The sequence below is a fragment of the Humulus lupulus genome, chromosome 9 (genome assembly GCF_963169125.1).
Source record: "Humulus lupulus chromosome 9, drHumLupu1.1, whole genome shotgun sequence".
Lineage (NCBI taxonomy): Eukaryota > Viridiplantae > Streptophyta > Magnoliopsida > Rosales > Cannabaceae > Humulus > Humulus lupulus.
In genome coordinates, this window is record NC_084801.1 from 139646663 (window position 1) to 139657370 (window position 10708).

Genomic DNA, 10708 nt, shown 5'->3' on the forward strand with positions numbered 1-10708 from the left:
AGTGATTTATTGTTATAATACGTGAATTTGTGTGAATATGTGATTAGAGATGCATGTTTAGGTGAATTAAATATGCATGTGGGCTCCGTCTGGTGATTAAGGGCATGATTGTAATTTTAGCCCGTTGAGGGCATAACTGTGATAATTGTGAATAATTGTGATATATCTGTGTTGCATGATCCGAGATATTCCTAGGGAGCGGTTAGCTAGAAAGTAACAACGGGGTCGAAAATCCGACTCGGGACGAGTCGAGGGGCATTTCTGGTATTAGAAATTTTATGGGGTTATCAGGTTATGGAAATAAATATTTTGAGATATATTTGAGGTTAGAATGGCTGGGAGGGAATATTGGGAAAATTTACCATTTTGCCGTCGGGGAAGTTTTTGGTACCCCGAGCCTTGAGGTAACCTTAGGAACTTGGGTAAAGTAAAACAAAACCAAAAGAAGCCTTTCGAAAAAAAGAAGGAACCGACCCTCCCTCCTTCCTCTTCTCTCTCTTTGTTTCTTCTATGTCTTAGCAAGGGAAACTTTGGTGGAAATTACTCAAAACTAAGGAATTTCAGCTGGGATTTTGGGAGCTAGAGGCTTGGAGCAAGAGAACGCATTTAGGGATTCACTTAAGCTTAAGGTAATCTTTAATCTCAGTGAATTGTGTTGAGTAACTGCTGGTTTTTCTTAGAGTATGCATGTGTGTTGAGTGAAGAATTGACTTTGAATTTGATAAGGTTTTTGGCTTGAGTTCTTGTTGGCTTTTGTAGTTGAATCTATAGTATAACCTCTGTGATGATTAGTTTGGATTATTGGCGTGATTTTGGGGATCATTGGATTGGTTTTTTGAGGTAAAATGGTGAGTTTTTCTGGGCTCGAGGGGTCGGAACGCGGCGTTGTTCTTGCTAAACCGCAGCCCCTTAGAACATAGGGGCGTTTGGAATTGGAGGCGCGCCGCGGCACCCTTCAGGAAGCGTCGTGGCGCGTGTAGGTTGATTTGAGGCAGGGCCTCGAGTTGAGCTGGGGGCCACGGCATGAGTTCCTAGGGTCTGGACACTTAGTGCATTTTTGGGTTCTAGAGAGGTTTTAGGCTCAGGAATTCAATAGTTAAGGCTCGGTAATTCAATAGTAATGGCTCGGGATGGATTTTATCACCGGGATTGATAGAATTCAATGTTCCAAAGACTAGAATTATGACCGAAAGCTATTCAGTGGATTAGAACTTGATGGGTGGAATTTGTTAATGCGCTGTGACTAGGGTTTCGGCGAGGTTCAGACTATTGGACTGTGCTTGGGACATCGGTGCTCGGAAAGCTTGGGACACAGGTAAGAAAACTACTGTTCCCATAGAGTTTGAGTTGCAGAGCATGGCTCTTAATGGTTGTGTTGCTGCGCGTATCCCTTTGATTGAATTTATATGTGTTTAAGTATATGTTTAGTTATATTATGTGTACATATAAATGAATGAACGGCGATGGCCGGGAACGGCGAAGGCCGGGAATGGCAAAGGCCGAGAATGGAAAGCGGCTGAGAGCAGCGTTTAGTACGCGGAGTGCGAGTTGCCAGGACGAGACCCCAAAGGATACCTGGGATATCCTCATGGTGTGGACTGCGAACGCAGGGCCTGGTAAAGCGCCTGGGATGGCATGGTCGTGCGTGTATAGCCTAATGATGGCTTATTTATAATGTTAAGTGTTTGATATGCATATATTATCTGCTTGTGAGGGTTTTCTTAATGGGCTTCGGCTCACGGGTGCTCTATGGTGCAAGTAAAGGCAAGGGGAAATTCGACCAACCTTGAGTATGGTGAGCGTGATGAGCGGAGCGTACATATCTGGTCTGCCTGGCTGCCACGGCCAGGAATACTTTTGGGGGATGATTGTACTAAACTTAAGTTTTATCGTTTAGTCGACTCTGGGTATATTTTTTAATTTTAAATATTTCTAAACAGTATTTTTGGGATCCCAAATGTTGAACGCTTTATAATTTCCAAATGAAAGGTTTGTTTTCAAGTTTATGACTCTGATTATGGTTTAATTACACTTTTGTCCTAAAACCTCGATTAGCGAGTTACTTGCACATTTTAAACCCACTTAGTAACGGCTCTAAGGAAGTAGGGCGTTACAACTTGGTATCAGAGCGAGCCAAGGTTTATGGTTTATGGAGAATGACTGAACATGTACGCTCGCTGTCAGTGGCCTGCTCGACTCAGAGTTGGTTGGTAATAACTGAAGTGTATGCCTTATTATGTGCTTAAATGCCCTGTTTTCCTGCTTATTCCATATAGAGCATGATGAATGATTTAATGTGTGCATGATGTTAGGGCATGGCCCGTTGTGTGTTATATGTTGTCTGTGTGTTAAGTGGATTGCTGCTTATGGTTGACTGATGTAATTAGGAGGTGGTTTTGGATGTTGTTATCATGCCTGATGAGCGGTGTCATTGATTACAAGAATATTTGTTGAGATGCCTCGACAATCATCTAGGCTCCGCGGCAGTCGGGCCGAGGATGATAACCAGGGTTAGGATCCTCCACCTGCCCCACAGAATTGGCAATAGATGCTTGCCGAAATGGAAGCAAGACTGCAACAAACAGAAGAAGAACTTTGACAGTTGAGGCAACAGGCCCCTCCACAGGTCAATGGGTTGCCAATTCAGCAGGTTATGGCGCCAGTGCCAGTTCAACCTGTTGTGAAGAACAAGTGGGAACCTTTATATGAGAGGTTTAGAAAGTAGCATCCTCCCACCTTTGAGGGTGGACCAAACCCACTGCGGACAGAGCAATGGATGAATATGATTTCCCTTATTCTATATTTTATGAGGGTTGAGGGGAACGAGAGGGTAGCTTGTGCAAGCTACATGTTAAGAGAGGATGCCCGCATCTGGAGGGATGTAGTAATTCAAAGGAGAAATGTGACAGTTATGACCTTGGAAGAGTTCAGGAACATCTTCAACGAGAAGTATTATAGTGTTGCAGTCCGAGCTGCGAAGGTTGATGAGTTTATCAACCTGACTCAGAACCGGTAGACCGTGACAGAGTATGCTCTGAAATTTGACCGATTGGTGAGGTTTGCGCCAGATTTAGTGTCGACAGATGTGGCAAGAAGAGACAAATTCATACGGGGATTGAATTTTATGATCGCCCGTGATGTGAAGATCACCTTGGATTCGAAGACGACTACCTACGCTCAGGTTGTGGACAAGGCCCTTACAGCTGAGGGGGCTGAGGACCAGATTTAGAAAGAGAGTGCTGTCAGATGTGATGCAAGGAGGACAGTGCCCCCTTTTATTGGATCCAGTCGGGGTAGTGGCTCTAGCGAGTAGAAGAGGAACGCTTCAGATTCCTTTGTTCCTCCTAGTTCAGATAGGAGGGCACAGGGTGGTTCTAGTGGTCGTCAAGGCGAAAATGACAACTGGAGGAGTTTTCTGGTGTGTTCTCAGTGCAGATGACGACACCAGGGTGAGTGCAGGATTAGGGTCTGCTTTGTCTATGGGAGTGCCAATCTTCTGAAGAAGGACTGCCCACAAGCTAAGAAGGAGGAACCGAAGCAGGGCGACAATCTCGCTCCTACCAGGGTGTGTACTTTGACTTAGACTGAGGCAGAGGCTAGCCCCTCAGTTGTGACAGATCAAATTTCTAGTGCTGGTTCTTATTATACTACATTGTTTGATTCAGGAGCTACTCATTCGTTTGTGTCTGCTAGAGTGATAGATCAGCTATGTAGACCTAGTGTTTTGTATGCTAGGGGTTTTCAGACTTTGTTGCCGACTGGGGAACTGGTAGTCTTTAGGAGGTGGATTAGAGCTTTACCAGTAGAGGTAGATGGTAGGGCATTGTTTGCTGATCTTATTGAACTTACGATGGATGACTTTGATGTGGTCTTAGGGATGGATTAGCTATTGAAGTATGGGGCAACAATTGACTGCAAGCGCAGGATGGTGACTTTTGAACCAGAAGGGGAGGTACCCTTTGTATTTGTGGGAACAGCTAGTGGACCGCGGGTACCTATGATTTTAGCACTGAAGGCTAGAGACCTGATGCAGGAAGGTTGCATAGGATTCCTAGCGAATGTTGTGGATACCTCTAAGGTTGTGTCGATTGGACCAGGGGAAACCAGATTGGTATGAGAATTTCTAGATTTATTTCCAGCAGATCTGCCAGGGTTGCCGCCGCAGCGGGAGATTGATTTTGTTATAGAGTTGGTACCAGGAGTAGAGCCAGTATCCAGGACACCTCACAGAATGGCTCCGGTTGAGTTGAAGGAGTTGAAGATTCAGTTGCAGGAGTTACTGGATTTGGGGTTCATCAGACCGAGTTTCACGCCATGGGGTGCTCCAGTGTTGTTCGTCAAGAAGAAAGATGGATCTCTTAGGATGTGTACTGACTATAGGGAGCTGAAGAAGTTGACCATCAAGAATAAGTATCCATTGCCTAGAATTGATGATTTATTTGACCAGTTACAGGGAAGAACAGTGTTTTCCATGATTGATCTCCGGTCAGGTTACCATCAGTTAAGGATCAAATAGGAGGACATACCAAAGACCGCTTTCTGCACGAGGTATGGACACTATGAATTCCTGGTTATGTCCTTTGGATTAACCAATGCCCCAGCAGCTTTTATGGACATGATGAATAGGGTTTTCAGGGATTATTTGGACGAGTTCATGATTGTGTTCATTGACGACATTCTGGTGTACTCTCAGTCAGAGACAGAGCATGAGCAGCATCTACGTCTCGTATTGCAGCGGTTAAGGGAGCATAGGTTATATGCTAAGTTCAGCAAGTGTGAGTTCTGGCTACCGCAAGTTACATTTATGGACCATATTGTCAGTAAGGAGGGGATTCTGGTCGACCCAAGTAAGATTGAGGCAGTGAGAGATTGCCTAGACCGAGCAGCGTTCCTGAGGTGAGGAGTTTTCTGGGATAGGCAGGGTATTATCGGCGGTTTGTTGAGGGGTTCTCCATGATAGCTACGCCATTAACAGAACTAACAAAGAAGAAGACAAAGTATGTTTGGACAGACAAATGTGAGAATAGTTTCAAAGAGTTGAAGTGGTGACTGATCACCATGCCAGTGTTGAGTCTGCCGACAGACAACAAGAAGTCCGTGGTTTATTGTGATGCATCCAGGCAGGGTTTAGGGTTTGTGCTAATGCAAGCTGGGAAGGTAATAGCCTACACATCGAGGCAGTTAAAGGAGTATGAACAGAGATATCCCACTCATGATCTAGAATTGGCAGCGGTGGTATTCGCACTAAAGATTTGGAGACATTATCTATATGGTGAGAAGTGCGAGATATACACCAACCATAAGAGTTTGAAGTACTTGTTTACTCAGAAGGATCTGAATATGCACTAGAGGCGGTGGCTGGAGTTGGTTAAGGATTACGATTGTGACATTCTATATCATCTTGGGAAGGCTAATGTAGTTGCTGATGCATTGAGCCGAAAAGGCCTAGGACAGTTATTTAGTTCAAGACTGATATCTGATAAGCTAGCTGAGGAGATGACTAGAGCGGGTATCAAGTTGGTGGTTGGTCGGTTAGCCAACATCACTCTTCAGTCTACGCTCCTTGAGAGGATCAAGGAGGCACAGGGTAATGATTCCCAGTTGAGGAGTTTCAGGGAGAACGTCTTAGTCGGGGTGGCTAAGGACTTCTCTATCTCATAGATGGGGTTACTGAAGTACAAGGGTCGGATCTGTGTTCTAATGGATTCAGATATCCGGCGAGAGATCTTAGACGAACTGCATACCACTCCCTATTCTTTACATCCAGGTACGACGAAGATGTACCAGGATTTGAGAGCTCTGTATTGGTGGTCGGGCAAGAAGAGGGATGTGGTGGATTATGTGGCCAAATTTCTAACTAGTCAGCAGGTCAAGACTGAACATCAGAGGCTAGCAGGGTTGCTGCAGCCTCTAGGGATTCCGGAGTGGAAGTGGGAAGTGGGAAGATATCGCCATGGACTTCGTGGTTGGGTTGCCAAAGACTGTGGGACAGCATGATTCCGTGTGGGTGATTGTGGATAGGTACAACAAGTCCGCCCACTTTTTACCAGTCAGGACGACTTATACTGTGGAGCAGTTTGCTGAGCTATATGTGAAGGAGATTTTTTGACTGCATGGGGCTCCAAGGTCGATAGTATCCGACAGGGACCCCATCTTCACCTCCAAGTTCTGGGAGGTTCTGCAAAAGGCTATGGGCACATAGTTACGGTTTAGTACCGCTTATCATCCTCAGACAGATGGTCAGACTGAGAGGACGATTCAGATATTGGAGGACTTGCTACGAGCCTGTGTGCTAGATTTTGGGGGATCTTGGAGTAAGTATCTCATTTTGATTGAGTTCTCATACAACAACAGTTATAAGGCAACTATCGGAGTGGCTCTGTATGAGATGCTTTATGGGAGGAAGTGCAGATCACCTATCCATTGGGATGAGACTTGTGAGAGGAGGTACTTGGGTCTTGAGATGGTTCAAAGGACCAATGAGGCGGTTGAGAAGATTAGAGCTTGAATGCTCGCCTCCCAGAGTCGTCATAAGAGTTACTCGGGCCTGAAACGCAGGAGCGTGGAATTTTAGGTTGGTGACCATGTGTTCCTTAGGGTTTCACCTTTGAGGGGAGTGAAACGGTTTGGTGTTTGGGGCAAGCTGAGCCCTAGATTTGTGGGCCCCTTTTAGATTCTGGAGCGAGTTAGAGAGGTAGCTTACAAATTGGCGATGCCACCAGCCTTATCAGGGGTTCATGATGTGTTTCACGTGTCCATACTCCGGAAGTATGTGTCTGATTCGACGCATTTATGAGTTATGAGAATTTAGAGCTGGATCAGGATTTGTCTTATGAGGAGAAGCCAGTTCAAATTCTCGACCGGAAGGACAAAGTTTTGCAGAGCAAGACCATCGCCTTAGTGAAAGTGCTGTGGAGGAACAACAAGGTTGAGGAGGCGACATGGGAACTGGAATCAGAGATGCGGGAACGGTATCTCGAGTTATTCAGGTAATTTTGAGGACAAAATTTCTATAAGGAGGGGATAGTTGTAATGACCCAAATTTGCTAATAAGGCTTAGGGCCTTGATTATCGTGCTCGGAGGGCAATAAGTGATTTATTGTTATAATACGTGAATTTGTGTGAATATGTGATTAGACATGCATGTTTAGGTGAATTAAATATGCATGTGGGCCCCGTCTGGTTATTAGGGGCATGATTGTCATTTTAGCTCGTTGAGGGCATAAATGTGATAATTGTGAATAATTATGATATATATGTGTTGCATGATCTGAGACAGTCCTAAGGAGCGGTTACCTAGAAAGTCACAACGGGGTCGAAAATCCGACTCGGGACGAGTCGATGAGCATTTCGGGTATTAGGCATTTTATGTGGTTATCGAGTTATGGAAATAAATATTTGGAGATATATTTAGGGTTAGACTGTCTAGGAAGGAATATTGGGAAAATTTACCATTTTTCCCTCGGGGACGTTTTTTGTACCCCGAGCCTTGAGGTAACCTTAGGAACTTGGGTAAAGTAAAACAAAACAAAAAAAAGCCTTTTGAAAAAAAAAAAAGAAGGAACCGACCCTCCCTTCTACCTCTTCTCTCTCTTTATTTCTTCTATGTCTTAGCAAGGGAAACTTTGGTGGAAATTACTCAAAACTAAGGAATTTCAGTTGGGATTTTGGGAGCTAGAGGCTTGGAGCAAGAGAACTGATTTAGGGATTCACTTAAGCTTAAGGTAATCTTTAATCTCAGTGAATTGTGTTGAGTAACTGCTGGTTTTTCTTAGAGTATGCATGTGTGTTGAGTGAAGAATTGACCTTGAATTTGGTAAGGTTTTTGGCTTAAGTTCTTGTTGGGTTTTGTTGCTTAATCTATAGTATAACCTCTGTGATGATTAGTTTGGATTGTTGGCGTGATTTTGGGGATAATTGGATTGGTTTTTTGAGGTAAAATGGTGAGTTTTTCTAGGCTCGAGGGGTCAGGCCGCGGCACTGTTCTTGCTGAGCCGCGTCCCCTTAAAACATAGGGGCGTCTGGAATTGGAGGCGTGCCGCGGCGCCCTTCAGGAAGGGCCGCAGCATGTGTAGGATGATTTGAGGCAAGGCCTCGGGTTAAGCTAGGGGCCGCAACATGAGTTCCTAGGGTCGCGTCGCTTAGTGCATTTTTGGGTTCTAGAGAGGTTTAGGCTCGGGATGGATTTATCATCTGGATTGATAGAATTCAATGTTCCAGAGACTAGAATTATGACCCAAAGCTATTCAGTGGATTATAACTTAATGGGTAGAATTTGTTAATGGGTTGTTATTAGGGTTTCGGCGAGGCTCGAACTAGGGGACTGTGCTCGGGACATCGGTGCTCGGAAAGCTTGAGATACAGGTAAGAAAACTACTGTTCCCATAGAGTTTGAGTTGCAGGGCACGACCCTTAATGGTTGTGTTGCTGGGCATAGCCCTTTGATTGAATTTATATGTGAGTAAGTGTCTGTTTAGTTATATTATGTGTACATATAAATGAATGAACGGAGATGGCCGGGAACAGCGAGGGTCGAGAACGGCAAGGGGCCGAGAGCAGCATTTAACGCGCGGAGTGCAAGTTGCCAGGGCAAGACCCCAAAAGATATCTGGGATATCCTCACCGTGCGGACCTTGAACCCAGGGCCTGGTAAAGCGCCTGGGATGGCATGGTCGTACGTGTATAGCCTGATGATGGCTTGTTTATATGTTAAGTGTTTGATATGCATATATTATCTGCTTGTGAGGGTTTTCTTGCAGGGCTTCGGCTCACGGTTGCTCTATGGTGCAGGTTAAGGCAAGGGGAAAGTCCACCAACCTTGAGTATGGTGAGCGTGATGAGCGACGCGTACATGTTTGGTCTGCCTGACTGCCACAGCGAGGGGTACTTTTGGGGGATGATTGTACTAAACTTATGTTTTGTTGTTTAGTCGACTCTGGTTATAATTTTTAATTGTAAATATTTCTAAACAGTATTTTTTGGATCCCAAATGTTAAACGCTTTGTAATTTCCAAATGAAAGATTTGTTTTCAAGTTTATGACTTTGATTATGGTTTAATTACACTTTTGTCCTAAAACCTCGATTAGCGAGTTAATTGCACATCTTAAACTCACTTAGTAACGACTCTAAGGTAGTAGGGCATTACAACTATTATCTTCAACCCATTAGCTATTAAAAACTACAAAAATAACTAAACTTAACTAAGATCATAAAAACACCAAAGTTAGCTACAAAAGCTAAAAATACACTAACATCACCCATGATATTTCCACAATTTTAAGCTGAAAAGCACATGAAATAACTCTTTATTCAAGAGTTATCACACCCCCAAACTTACGACATTACTCGTCCTCGAGTGATGACTCTAAAAACAAAACACAAATAATAAAAAGACACAAAGGGCATAAACTAAATAACAGAAGACAAAGAAACAACAAAGACAAAACACAACAACAGTGGACAAACTTTGTTATGCCAATGGTAAAATGGGGAAGGCTCTCGGGAAATATTATTTTGAATAAGAGAAGCTGAATTTCAATCTTTCAAAAGTTTTAAACCAAATTCTTTAAGCATTAATGTTGCTGCCAAAATAGGATTCAAATGTTTAACCCTTTAGTGTATGCATAATTTTTCCTAAACATTTTCAATCACCAAAAATCAAACTAGACATTGATCCTAAAACTTAAATAATGTCTCCATAAGTTACTTAGTAATTTCCTCTCCACTAATGTAGACAAACACCACACCTAAGATCAATAGGACTTTATCAAGCTTGTAATGATAAGCTATGGTGAAGGTACGATAAGAGAGATAAATTTTGGCTCATATCACCCTAAGCACCTCAATCTTTCTAGGACCTAATTACATAAATGCACACATTAAGTTCCCCGAAGAAAATCCCACAACACAATATAAATCTTTCTACTAGCATTTATTACTAACATAGAAAGACAAAAACTAAAACAACTTTTCCTTTATTTGAAGAGTTACACCCCCAAACTAATTTACAAACATACATACTTTTTGCTTTTTTCTTTTTTTTTTTTGCTTTCTTTTTGCTTTATTTACAAACATACATACTTTTTGCTTTCTTATTTACAAACATATATATTTTCTCTCTCACACTCAACTCCTCTCAACCCCCCAAAATGCACAACAAATAAATTCTATAAAGATCAAGGTGCTAAAAGGGTGTGGTAAAAGAGGTGATTATATATATGTAAGGCTAGGCTAATGAGTGTCTAAGAAGGAAAAGTGACAGTTAAGCTCAATGAGGTGACTAGGGATAAAAATGCATACATGGTAGGCTTCAAAGGCTCAAACAGTCCAAAGATGGCCTAAATCATTTCATCGGTGTGGTGTTGCCTAGGATTTCGCCTCAAGGAAAATCACTAAGTAATTCTAGAAACTTAAGCTCTCACAAGAATCTAGCTCCTCCTAGGGTCTCAAAAATGTTTAACCAAACTATACACATACTAAAAAGAAAAACACTATCATCAATCATTTGCTAGCAACATTCACACTCAAATAATTTAGTTTAAAATTTAAGAAAGAAAGACATTCAGCTGCAACTTAGAAAGATTATATATATATATTTTTAAGTTTGCAAAGTCATCATCGAGTCCCCTAGTTAAACATTAACAAAAGCAAAGAATATCCTCAAAAGAACGACAACACAACAAGACAAACTAAAAAAAGAACAAATAT